The sequence below is a fragment of the Schistocerca serialis genome, chromosome 7 (assembly GCF_023864345.2).
Source record: "Schistocerca serialis cubense isolate TAMUIC-IGC-003099 chromosome 7, iqSchSeri2.2, whole genome shotgun sequence".
NCBI lineage: Eukaryota > Metazoa > Arthropoda > Insecta > Orthoptera > Acrididae > Schistocerca > Schistocerca serialis.
The window spans coordinates 588,159,157-588,171,177 of NC_064644.1; the positions used below are offsets into that span (position 1 = coordinate 588,159,157).

Here is a 12,021-nt window from a genome sequence, read left to right on the forward strand (position 1 = left end):
TTCCAGCTCGATACCGGAGCTGCAGTTTCGTTGCTCAATCATGACACGTACAAACAACTGGGCAAACCTCCGTAGCGTTCCGCAAATGTTAAGCTAACTACATATTCCGGACAGAACATTCCTGTGTTAGGACAGTGCAGCCTTCTTGCAACATACAAGGGACAAACAAAACTTGTGTCATTTTACGTTCTTCGTTCTTCTTCTGCAGTGAACTTGTTTGGTCTAGACTTGTGTCAGTTGTTTAACATGTCTATTGTAAATCAGGTCCTATCAGTGAATCAGACTGTGCCTACAGACAGTGTATCTCGGCTGTGTGACGAATTTGCAGACATTTTTGCACCGGGCTTAGGTTGCGCTAAAAACTATGAAGCACATTTGGAACTGAAGGTAAACGCGCAACCGAAATTTTTCAGAGCGCGCAATGTTCCCCACGCATTGCGTCAGGAGGTCGCAAGAACATTGAACAATGTAGAATCACAAGGTGTGAGTGAATGTGCGCAATGCCTCTTTCATTTCAGCTCCGCTTCATCGCTTACGCCGTAAAGGTGTTCCGTTCGTCTGGACGACGGAATGTGAACGCGCCTTTCGCCAGTTGAAATCGGCGTTGCTTTCTAATACTTGCCTTACGCCATTCGATCCCCAGAAACCCCTTTTGTTGATGGTAGATGCATCGGATTTCGGGATCGGTGCTGTGCTTGCGCACAAAGTTAGCTCCCATGATCGCCCTATTGCCTTTGCGTCCAAATTGCTCTCGTCTGCGCAAAGAAATTCTTCACAGATAGAGAAAGAAGCTTTGGCTCTCGTGTTTGGTGTTACTAAGTTCCATGATTTCTTGTATGGTCGTCACTTTACCATCGTCACAGACCACAAACCTTTGACATCGCTTTTTCATCCGACCAAGCCTGTACCTCCCCGTACAGCGCAGAAATTCATTCGCTGGTCTATTTTCCTCTCGCAGTACCGCTACGATATCTTGTATCGGTCCACTGCTAAGCACGGAAACGCCGATGCGTTGTCCCGTTTGCCTGTTGCTGAGGATAAAGCATTCGATTCTTCCGAACTTGCTTGCATGTTCATTGATTCGGAAACCGATGAAGTGGTCGAATCGTTTCCGATTGATTTTTGTCGTGTCGCTACAGCCACAGCTGCTGACCCTGTCCTTGCTACTGTTTTACGTTTTGTTGCTACGCAATGGCCTTTGTCAAAGTCTCGGATCGAGGATCCGTTGGTTCGCCGATTTTTTGCTCACAAGGAGAGACTTTTTGTTCGACGTGGTGTTTTGTTGTTGCGTTCTGATAATGATCAGTCCAGAGTCGTGGTCCCTCGTTCGTTACAGTCCTCTGTTTTACGGCTTCTTCACCAAGGACATTGGGGTATAGTGCGAACGAAACAACTTGCTCGTCAGCACTGTACTTGGTTCGGAATCGATGCTGCGATTACGAATATGTGTTCTTCGTGCCCGGCGTGTGCCGAACAACAGTCCGCACCGCCGCGGAAAGTCTTTGCGTGGCCGAAATCCACTTCCCCTTGGCAACGCTTGCACATTGATTTTGCTGGTCCATTCTGGAATGCTCGATGGTTGGTTCTGGTCGACGCCTTCAGTAATTTTCCTTTTGTTGTCCGGATGTCTTCCACGACGTCCTCAGCCACCATCCAAGCGTTGTCTGCTATCTTTTGCATTGAAGGTCTTCCGCAGACTATTGTTTCCGACAATGGCCCACAATTCATGTCCGCAGAATTTCAGTCATTCTGCCAGGCCAATGGTATTCAACATCTGACATCCGCGCCGTTTTCGCCTCAGTCCAACGGTGCCGCTGAACGATTGGTCCGGACTTTCAAGTCACAGATGTTGAAATTGAAAGAGGCGCATTCTCGGGAGGACGCATTGTTGCTCTTTTTGTCTTCGTATCGCTCTCAGCCCCGAGATGGTCGCTCGCCGGCTGAGTTGCTCCACGGTCGTCCTCATCGCACCTTGATGTCTTTGCTGCATCCGCCGCATCTGGTTCCTGTGCAGCGGCAGACTCCTGCTTTTGCTCCAGGCGACGTTGTATTTTATCGCAACTATCGAGGTTCACGGCGTTGGCTCGCAGGGCGCATTCTTCGCTGCCTCGGCCGCGCGATGTATTTGGTTTTGGGGGCCTCTGGTGAGGTGCGTCGGCATCTCAATCAGCTGCGCCTCTGTCGTCGCTCGGGTTCTGCCGCTCCCCGTCTGCTTTCAGCGACGGTGCCGTCCGGTCAGCGCCTTGGGGACCCATCTACTGGCTCGCCTCATCCCCAGGTGTTACCGACGATGCCTTCCATTTTGCCCCATGGCGACGCGCCGCCGCAGCAGCAGCAGCAGCAGCCGCCGCCGCCGCCGCTTGTTCTCCCGCCGGCGCCGCCCGCATTCGACGCTTCGTTGCAGCCGCCAAGCGCCTCCCAGGGTCACGCGCCGCCGATCGCTTCCCGTGACCAGCTGTCCTCCGCCATGGAACTCCCGCCCGCTCCGGACCACATGCCGTCATCGCGCGTCGGCTACCCCGACGCAATGGAAATCGACCCTTCGGTCCCTCCTGTCTCATTACGGGCGCACACACCGCATGTTGACGTGCACCCTGGACTAGTTTTTCAGGCGTTTCCTAGCTCCCCTCGGACCGCATGGCCGGGTGCGGGTGGCACAGCCTCGCCTGTTGTTAGGCTCCCCACCTCATCGCATACGTCAACATGTGGTCCTCCCCACGGCGGGCGGAAGCCTTATCACACGACCGTTCGCCGATTTGCGGGGGAGGAATGTGGTGTCACCGCCAGACACCACACTTGCTAGGTGGTAGCTTAAATCGGCCGCGGTCCATGTAGTACATGTCGGACCCGCGTGTCGCCACTGTGATCGCAGACCTAGCGCCACCACCAAGGCAGGTCTCGTGATACGAGAGTGGACTCGCCGCAGTTGTACGCGAATCTAGCTATCGCCCAGTTGTACGCGAACCTAGCTATCGCCCAGTTGTACGAGAACCTAGCTACCGCCCAGTTGTATGAGAACCTAGCTACCGACCAGATGTACGAAGCCTTTCGCTCTCATTAGCCGAGAGACAGAATAGCCTTCAGCTAAGTTAATAGCGACAACCTAGCAAGGCGTCATTTGTATCAGTGCCTCTAGCTTACGAGTATTCAAGAGAGATGTATTCCAAGGACTAAATAAAAGATAAGTAATAAGCATCTACATACTTTTCTTCTTATTCATTTATAAGTTCTCATGTTCCAGACTTCACGCCCGGCTGCTTTAGTCTTGAGTTCATTTTCAGCCATCTCTACTTCACGGTGTCGGCCCAGCTACCGACACAACAAAATTCATTATATTTATTTTTAAGTTTCTTCCTCCCCTTTTATCTCGATTGCCTCTATCCACTTTTAAAAAACTTAACATCCCAGTCGGTAATTAATTTAGAATATCTATCTGGTAAAAATTTTTAAAAATCAATATTAAGTTCTATAGAGGTTTTTTCTCCATATTTACATATTCGCATCCAGTAACATTATATAAAATGTTTACCCCTATCTCACTTAGATTTTTAATATCTTCTGAGGCACTTACATTGTATAGGTTCTTGATTAGAGTCTACATTTATATAGAAAATATTTTATTTAGATTTTTATAATTTGTAATGTTCATATGGTAGTGTATCTATTTTATTTTTCAGAAAATGTATTTATTATCATTTAGGTTCAATGCTTTCTTGTTTATTTCAAGTGTGTGAATTTCATGTCTTTCACTTTGAATCCTATTGATTTTTTTGTACTGTTCTCTTTTGTTAAGCAAACAACTTTTGTAATCTTCTAAGCTTATTCTATTTTTTAAAAACACATTTCTTAACTCCTTTACATTTTTTCTCTATTTTATCACCAACTTTATCAGTGTACATTTTTGCTCTTACACTGCAGAATTCTTCCATTATTTTTCCATTGAATACATCTTTCATTTTTCCTAAACCTCTCTTGTTTACTTGTGGAATTCCATAAATATTATCTGAAAGATAACCAATTGCATCAAAGTAATAAATCTTCATGTTCATGTCTTCAGAAAAATCTTCAGTTTGTGTATTGTAGATATAATTGTCTGTATCTTGACAACACAACTCAATATTTTCCCCCTATTTTGGTTTCCATATTCAGGTTCACCCCATTCAAATCCTCCATATGGTAAATATTGACTAATAGCATAACCACATTAATTGTTTGCATCTAAATAAGCTAAATAATTTGATATCATGTGATCTTAGTCACATCATAATCACTCAGATATTTGTTGTTTGCCTTTATGTATCTTTTGAAAAATTGTGATATTTCTCCTCTTATTACCTTTTCAACCATCAGAATCACATCATAGTCATGTAACAAATCAAGTGGTTGTTGAGTAATTTTCAACACCACATCTCAAGATAAAACAGGACCTGTAAAATACCAAGAAGGATCTAAATCAAAAGCTTGTATACAAGTTTTTCTAAAATTTTCAAACACATCAGCCAATAACAAAACATCAGTTGTCAGATACAGATCATGGTATTCACCCAGATTTTTGATACTGAATTTTTTCCAAACCAGTTTCGCATGTTTGTATACTTCGTCACATATTTCCCAGTCATTCAGTTTATTGTAAAATTCTTCTTTTGCTGGTAATTGTGTCCCTTCAAATTTATTCCAAGAATTCATGTAATCATATAGCTATACACCTTTTTCTGATCACTAAATCAAATAATTCTGCTTTCAAAAACTACTTAATACTTTTAATTTGATCTCTCTTCAAATTTGATGAAAGTTTGTCAAGTCAAGAAGCCAAAAATTTAAATGTATCAATAAATCTCATTTTCCATCTTTCTGTCCTTTTACCAAAACCAATATACCTGTCTTCATTGTTGGGTATTAAATCTATCTCTTTCTTATCATACCCAAATTTTTTCAGAAACAAATGAGAATCATATCCAGATAAATTACATAAATAAATCAGAACAAAGATTGGATGTTTTAACTTTACTTACATTTCTTACATAATGGATTTACATATTCTCCAGTCAAATGATCATGATGACAAACCTTCTTATTACTTCTTGCATAATGATATCCACTCAGTCTAAAACTTAACGTTTATTATGTCTTTATTGTTCTTCAGTAGTTAGTGAACTCATTTCTTCAGTTTCAGAATAAATTCTTCCAATTTCTTCAGCCTCTTTTTTTAAGCATTCAATAAATTTCTTATGAAAATTTGGTCCTCTGTAAACAACAGGATCTTTATAATGCCCATTAATATACTTGATATAATAACAGAACCCACTTGTTTCATGTTTTTAGTATTTCATTGTATATGTATTTTCTGGGTTTTGTTGACAGTTGTCCATCCTCAATAGTAAACTTTCAAAGTCATCCTAAATAACAATAGGAACTTTTTGTGTATGCTGATAATTTTTAAAATTAACAAATGACCCTTTCTCTATCATTTCTACTTTTAATGGTTTGTTAATTAAACAGCTTGATGCGTATTTATCTAATTTTTCTTTACTAGAGAAATGAAGTTAACACAGGCCACAAATAAATTTTGCCTCTTTATATTTTGATATCTGAGCATAAACAAGGTGAGATGTGTTTGATCCAACACTAATGTGAGTTACTTTCGTTCTTAAAATAAAGAAGATTCATATGTGTCTCTCTCTTAGTTTTCGTAATTTTTAATGGATACAGTTGATATTGTTCATCAAACGGATAGATGTTGATAGATACAGTAATTCTACCCTCAATTTTTGGAATATGATCAACCACTTCAGTAAATTCAGTATTTTCCAGTTTCTGATCAAGATTAAGATCAACATCTTTATATTTTCTAACTTTTTCTCAATTTTTATCTACAGGATACAATGAGGATTTTATAGCCCATAGAAAACATTTTTGATCATTATTTTTCACATTAATATGAGCTTTTTTTATTTTATCTGGTAATTCAATGTAAGATGATCCCCTCAGTGGAATATAGCTGTTTATTCCTAACTGCAAACTAATAATTCTATTTAATGTCCATCCTGATCAACGCACTTGAAATCACCCATTTTTGATAAAATATTTTGTTTCCCAATGTTCAGTTTTTTTATTATCTCTGTTTCATTTGTGATCCTATAGGTCTCTGTCTGAAATTGAAATCCCACAATTCTTCTGTCAGTCTGCATGTGGTACTCACAAATATGTTTTAAACTTATTTTCAAACCGTGATGTATTTTTAGATTGTCTTTTACAATTTTCACAATTTTTGTTTTTACTGCATTCAAGAAATGGATTTTTTCCTTAATAAATCATGAACAAAATCAAGAGCTACCAGTTTTACTAATTCCCCATAAATTAAAAGACTAAAAAGAATTTAAATGTGCCCAACAAGGATACAGCGACTAATATAAATATTGGTGATGGATGGTTGCATCCTAATCATGCTCATTTAGACATGAACTTTAGTATTATTGGAACTAATGGCACTGATTATCCAACATACAATGACAAATGCAATAAAAAATTAATTGATAATTGTGTAGCAAAACTATTTGATTATATAACCATAAAGAAAAGAAATAATATTTTATCTAGAATTGTACATCCTTTTATTTCCTCACAGGTTTTACTACATTTGACTTCATCTCTTGGTGATAAAATAAGTATGAAAGGACATGTTCTCAATAATGGAAAAATAAACAGCAAAAAAACTGAAGTGCTTCATCCTTTAGGAATTCTTCGTGGATATTTTAAAGATTATACGGAAATTATGTGGGAGGTAGATTTAACAGTACGTTTTACATGGTCATTAAGTTCTGGAGATCCTATTCTTCGATGGTCTGATTATAATGTCGCTGGAATGGAAATAAAACACATTCTACCAAAAGAAGGTGAAATTGTTGTAGAATCTTGGAAATTCGTGTGCTAGTTGTTAAATATGAGCCAAATTACAAGTTAGAACAAAGGGAAAATATACTAAAAAATCCGAAACTTCCGATATCATTTTATGAACTACAAACTGTAGAAGTTGCAGCACTGAGTGGTAAGAATAATTTTGAATTAGATATCGCGAATTACTATAACTCAGTAGAATTTGATATGCCATATTTTGTATTTGTTACATTTCAGACAAATCGTAAAAATAATTAGTTAGTCGTCTCTTCATTGTTCGATCATGTTAACCTACAGAATACATATTTGAAAAATGGAAGAAACGAAATTTTCCCACAGTAGATGTGCAATATTAATCCTGAAAATAATTTTCTCAAAGCATACGATGCATTTCTCGATTTTAAAAGAGTTACACAACTGAAAGCAGATACAGATGTTAGTTCACATAATTTCATGACAAATTATCCGATTTATGTCATTACTATGACTCGAAGAATATTGTAACATCACAGAAAACGACTATGAAAGTCTGTGCAACTTTTAATGATAAAATTAATGTAAAAATTTCAGCATATGTAATTCTGTACAGAAAGTAGAATCTTACATACGATGTTCAATTCAGAATACTTACTGAAAATTTTTAATTATTAATTTTTGCCTCTACATAAAAGACTGAAAAATTTTTAAAAATTATAGAAGTGTTAACTTTATGCTTATGTAAATTTTTGAAACATTTTAAAAAAGATAGAGAAAATAGAAACCATAAATTTTAGTATCTTACTTATTAATTATTTTTGATTGTGTTCATTATATTTTTCTGAATAGTTCTTTTTATGTGGATTATATTAGCACTTTGAATTTTTAAAACCGGTTAATATTTGTCTGAGAAATTAACAAAGAAGATTTTGCCCTTGCCCCTGCGACTTATGTAAGCCAACTTCCTTCCATGTATTGTGGGTGGCAGAATTATAGGAGCACAGTGCCTATCCAAAAATGCAATCAGAATTCAATTATCTTTACAAATTAAAAAGTTATGACAAAACCTAAATTGGAGAACTTTCGTTTCTTATTCTGAAGCCTGCGAAAATCACAAGTCCAAAAGTGCTTTGTCACCTTAGATGTACTTTACATGTGTCAAACAGTACACTAGCCACATTTCGCATGTATCAAAGTGTACTGTTATGTGTACGTCTATGTCAGCTGTGGCTGTGCTGTACAAAGCTACTATTTGCATAATTTGGTTTTCTGTCTCACTTCATTGTATGTCCACTGCTCCCACCTCCTCGCGTGTTCTGCAGTCCTGTTACAGCAACTGAATTCACCACCATCTTGTGTATATGTTATGACTGCCATCTATTAGCGAAAGTATGAAGTATGAATACTAATATACAGTGTAGTTATAAAACATTAATTTACCATTTGAAAAAATAAAAAAAGTAGCAGTTACCAGTAGCTTCTGATTCACTTATAGTTTACTTCTGAGTGATTTAAACTTTGAAAATAATAAATTTCCTGTAGAAATATAAACCTTTCTGATACAAACATTGACTTCTGCTAAAGTACTATGTAAAGTGACGGCAAAGGAGGCTGTTTGCTCCCGGTTTGTCTCAGACCCTCAATTAAATGTGATGGGTGTCAGATGCTGAATGGGCAGCTTCCATCTAGAGAGGCTGGATCATCCGACGTCACTGTGGACCTGGACTTCGAGTGGAAAGTCGCAGAACATCAGCGACTGAACCCAGTGGGGCGAAATGAAATAAACGGTAACATCAGAGAAAAAGCCCTACCACCAGGTTCAGCTGGAGCAAGGATTTGGCAATTTGTGAGGATGCCCTTATTTTTAAACTTATTTTTAGTTTGCATTCGTTTCCCTAAATTTATTTTTCACCTTTTATAAAAAATGGTATTAACTTTATTTCCTTATGTTCACCTTTTATAAAAAATGGTATTACATTTTGTTTTCTTACATTCACCTTTTATACGAAATAATTGTTTTTGAGTGAGTTAGACCTGAAAATGTGTATGAGAGTAGTAGGAAAAGGGGGTTTTTGGATAATTGGCTCATTTTTTGGCGAACCCCAAGGGAACCATAACACCACTGCCTCCAAGTTTTACTGTTGGCACTACACACACTGGCAGGCTTGCCAAAAACTGAGCCAGTTATCCAAAACCCCCCTTTTTCTACTACTCTCATACACATTCACCGAGGATTCGCTATACCCACAACCTGTCATTGGATCGCCACTTTATGTACTGTGATTCGTCACTCCACACGTTTTCCCACTGTTCACTCGTCCAATGTTTACGCTCCTTATTCTAAGCAAGGCGTCGTTTGGCATTTACCGGCGTCATGTGTGACTCATGAGCAGCCGATCGACTGTGAAATCCAAGTTTTATCACCTCCTGCCTGTCATACTACTTGCAGTGGACCCTGATGCAGTTTGGAATTTCTATGTGATGTCTTCTAATAATTTCCGGGTATGCAGCCAGATCCTGTCGACATTCGTGGCAGAATGTCGATGGGATCCGGCTGCATACCCGGAAATTACTAGAAGAAGAAATAAGACGGGAAAATTTCAGAAGTCACTTCTGTGTGATGGTGTGGATAGATGTCTGCCTATTACACATTAAGACCCTCTTCAACTGTCGGCGGTCTCTGTCGGTCAACAGACGACGTCGGCCTGTACGCTTGTGGGCTGTACATATCCCTTCACGTTTCCACTTCTCTATCACATTGGAAACAGTGGACCTAGGTATGTTTAGGAATGTGGAAATCTCGCGTACAGACGTATGATACAAGTGACAGCCAATCACCTGCCCACCTTCGAAGTCTGTGAGTTCCGCGGAGCGCTCCATTCTGCTCTCTCACCATGTCTAATGACTGATAAGGTCTCTGATATGGAGTATCTGGCAGTAAGTGGCAGCAGAATGTACCTAATATGAAAAACGTATGTTTTTGAGGGTGTCCGGATACTTTTGATCACACAGTGTATATGGCGCAGTTTTCAGGAAATTGAAGAAACGACTTCAGCGAGTTCATTAGCACAGAAATGTTGATGAACTTCTCCTTCTCCATGACAACACAATATTTCACACAAGTCTGCGTAGTTCACGAAACTTCATTGAACTTTTCTTCCTCATCCACCCTACAGCCCAGGTCTTACACCTTCTGACTTCCACCTGTTTAGCTCAATAAAGGACGCACGCTATGGGAAGCAGTACGTGGATGATAGGGAGGTTACTTATGCAGCAAGACATTGGTTCCGATGTCGACCAGTAGAATGGTACCATGTGCGCACACAGGCCCTCCGTAGGGCGGTGTAAAGCCGCCACATTCAACGGAGATTATGTTGAAAAGTAGGGTTTTGTAGCCAAAAGTGTGGGGACTAACGTGGTTTATTGGATTCCTGAATAAAACCACCCTGCTTTCAGAAAAATGCGCGTCGTAGAAATTTGCAACGGGAGCCACTTTGCCAGTCAGTGAAATGTTTCTAAATGGGATTAAAGTGTTCAAAAACTTTGCTAGTAGATTGGGTCTTTGCACTGTGTATCACTTACTTGTGTAATGATGCAATATAGCTATCAAGTGACAATAACTGTCACTTTAATACATATAAAGATGGACCACATACTACACTACTGATGAAATCGCGTTACATAATTGAATGGTTGTGGTCGAGCTACGAAGCAGCTACAGCAAAAGAAATGATACAGTCAATGCTCTCAGGAACTGCACGAGGCTACTGGAATCATATCTGGTCGGTATGCCACACTCGAAACTGCAGCGGAAAAGCTCTCAGAACTGAAAGGGGTTCCCTTGGAAAGAAGAGACGTGCTTCTCGTGAAATTTAAAGCAACTGTGTTCAACGAAGGCTGTGCGAGCATTTTGTTACTATCATCGTATACGTGGTGTAGCAGCAGCCATAAGAATTACTGCTATGGTATATCCTCCATCATGAAAAGGACTTGCAGAGTATGTTTTTAAGCTATTCGCAGACAACGATGTTGTCTACAGGATGGTTGCAACAGCAATGGATTGTGGTGAAATGCGCGAGGAACTGCAGGCTATCAACATTATTGGTGCGTTATTGTCAGTTGTCCCTGAAAATAAATAAATGTAACTAATACACATGAAGAGGCTAAGACGTCCATTAGTGCTCGGTTATACTATTGAGAGTAAGCTACTGGAAATAGTAACACCAATATAATAGCCTGGACAGAGCTAAAGTGGATTTATCGTATAATACAGCTTGTAGGAAAATCAGGCTGTGCTGCTTTGGAAGAATATTAAGGGAATGTAATTCACCCACGAAAGAACTGATGTACAAAACAGTTGTAAGACAGATTCTTGTTGGCTACTGCTGTTCAGTCTTGGACCTACATCAGCTTGCATTAGTACAAGAGACAGAGAGAGTTCAACAAAGAGCGGCACGTATGGCCATACGATAATTACAGGGTTGTTAAACAAAGTCCAGTGGCAGTCACTGCAAGGGCGGTGTTCTGCGCCACAGTGCGGGCTACTTCTGAAATTAATCTGAGAGAATACGGCCCAGGCAACATTTTGCATCCTCCTACATATGCCTCGTGAAATAACCACAATGATAAAATCCGAAAAATTAGAGTTAATATGGAGGGTTACAGGCAATAAAAACAATGAACTTCCGGACCCCAAGCTTTATCGACAATAAGAATCATTTAATCCAAAGATTCCCAACAGTTTTATACCATTATCCCCTGAACAGGATCAGATATACAATACCCTGAGAAAGTTTGGGACCTAATTAAACCTTATACTGTAAAAAGAATTAACTCTCATATTTTTAAAGCGACAAATTATGTAGAATACTTATTTGAGATTCAAACAGCTGACACGGGTTTTCTACGTTTTTTACTAAATCAAAAAATATTGAGAAAATGGTGTGTTTGACTCTTCTCATTTGCAACAATCTTTTTTTATATTTAGTTTTATGTCTACTGTTGCATATCTGTTGTCATGTACAAAGTTCATTCAGTTCTTCACTTTTGTTTTCATCGCTACTGTAGTGCAAACCCTGTCCTCGCATCTCTAAGTTGTGCTGAATGGAATCAGCGTCATTAAGAGTTCTTCCAGTAATAATAGCTGCTAAC

At 39.4% G+C, this 12,021-nt stretch overlaps 1 long non-coding RNA gene across 1 annotated transcript in view; it reads left to right on the forward strand.

Moving 5' to 3' along the window:
* The first annotated feature begins 261 nt into the window (after positions 1 to 261).
* The window catches only part of LOC126412407 (uncharacterized), a 399,529-nt gene continuing 387,769 nt past the window's right edge, over positions 262 to 12,021 (forward strand). Inside the window, exon 1 of the long non-coding RNA XR_007575285.1 lies at positions 262 to 481. This is a non-coding gene — a long non-coding RNA (uncharacterized LOC126412407). The remainder of the gene's footprint in view (positions 482 to 12,021) is intronic.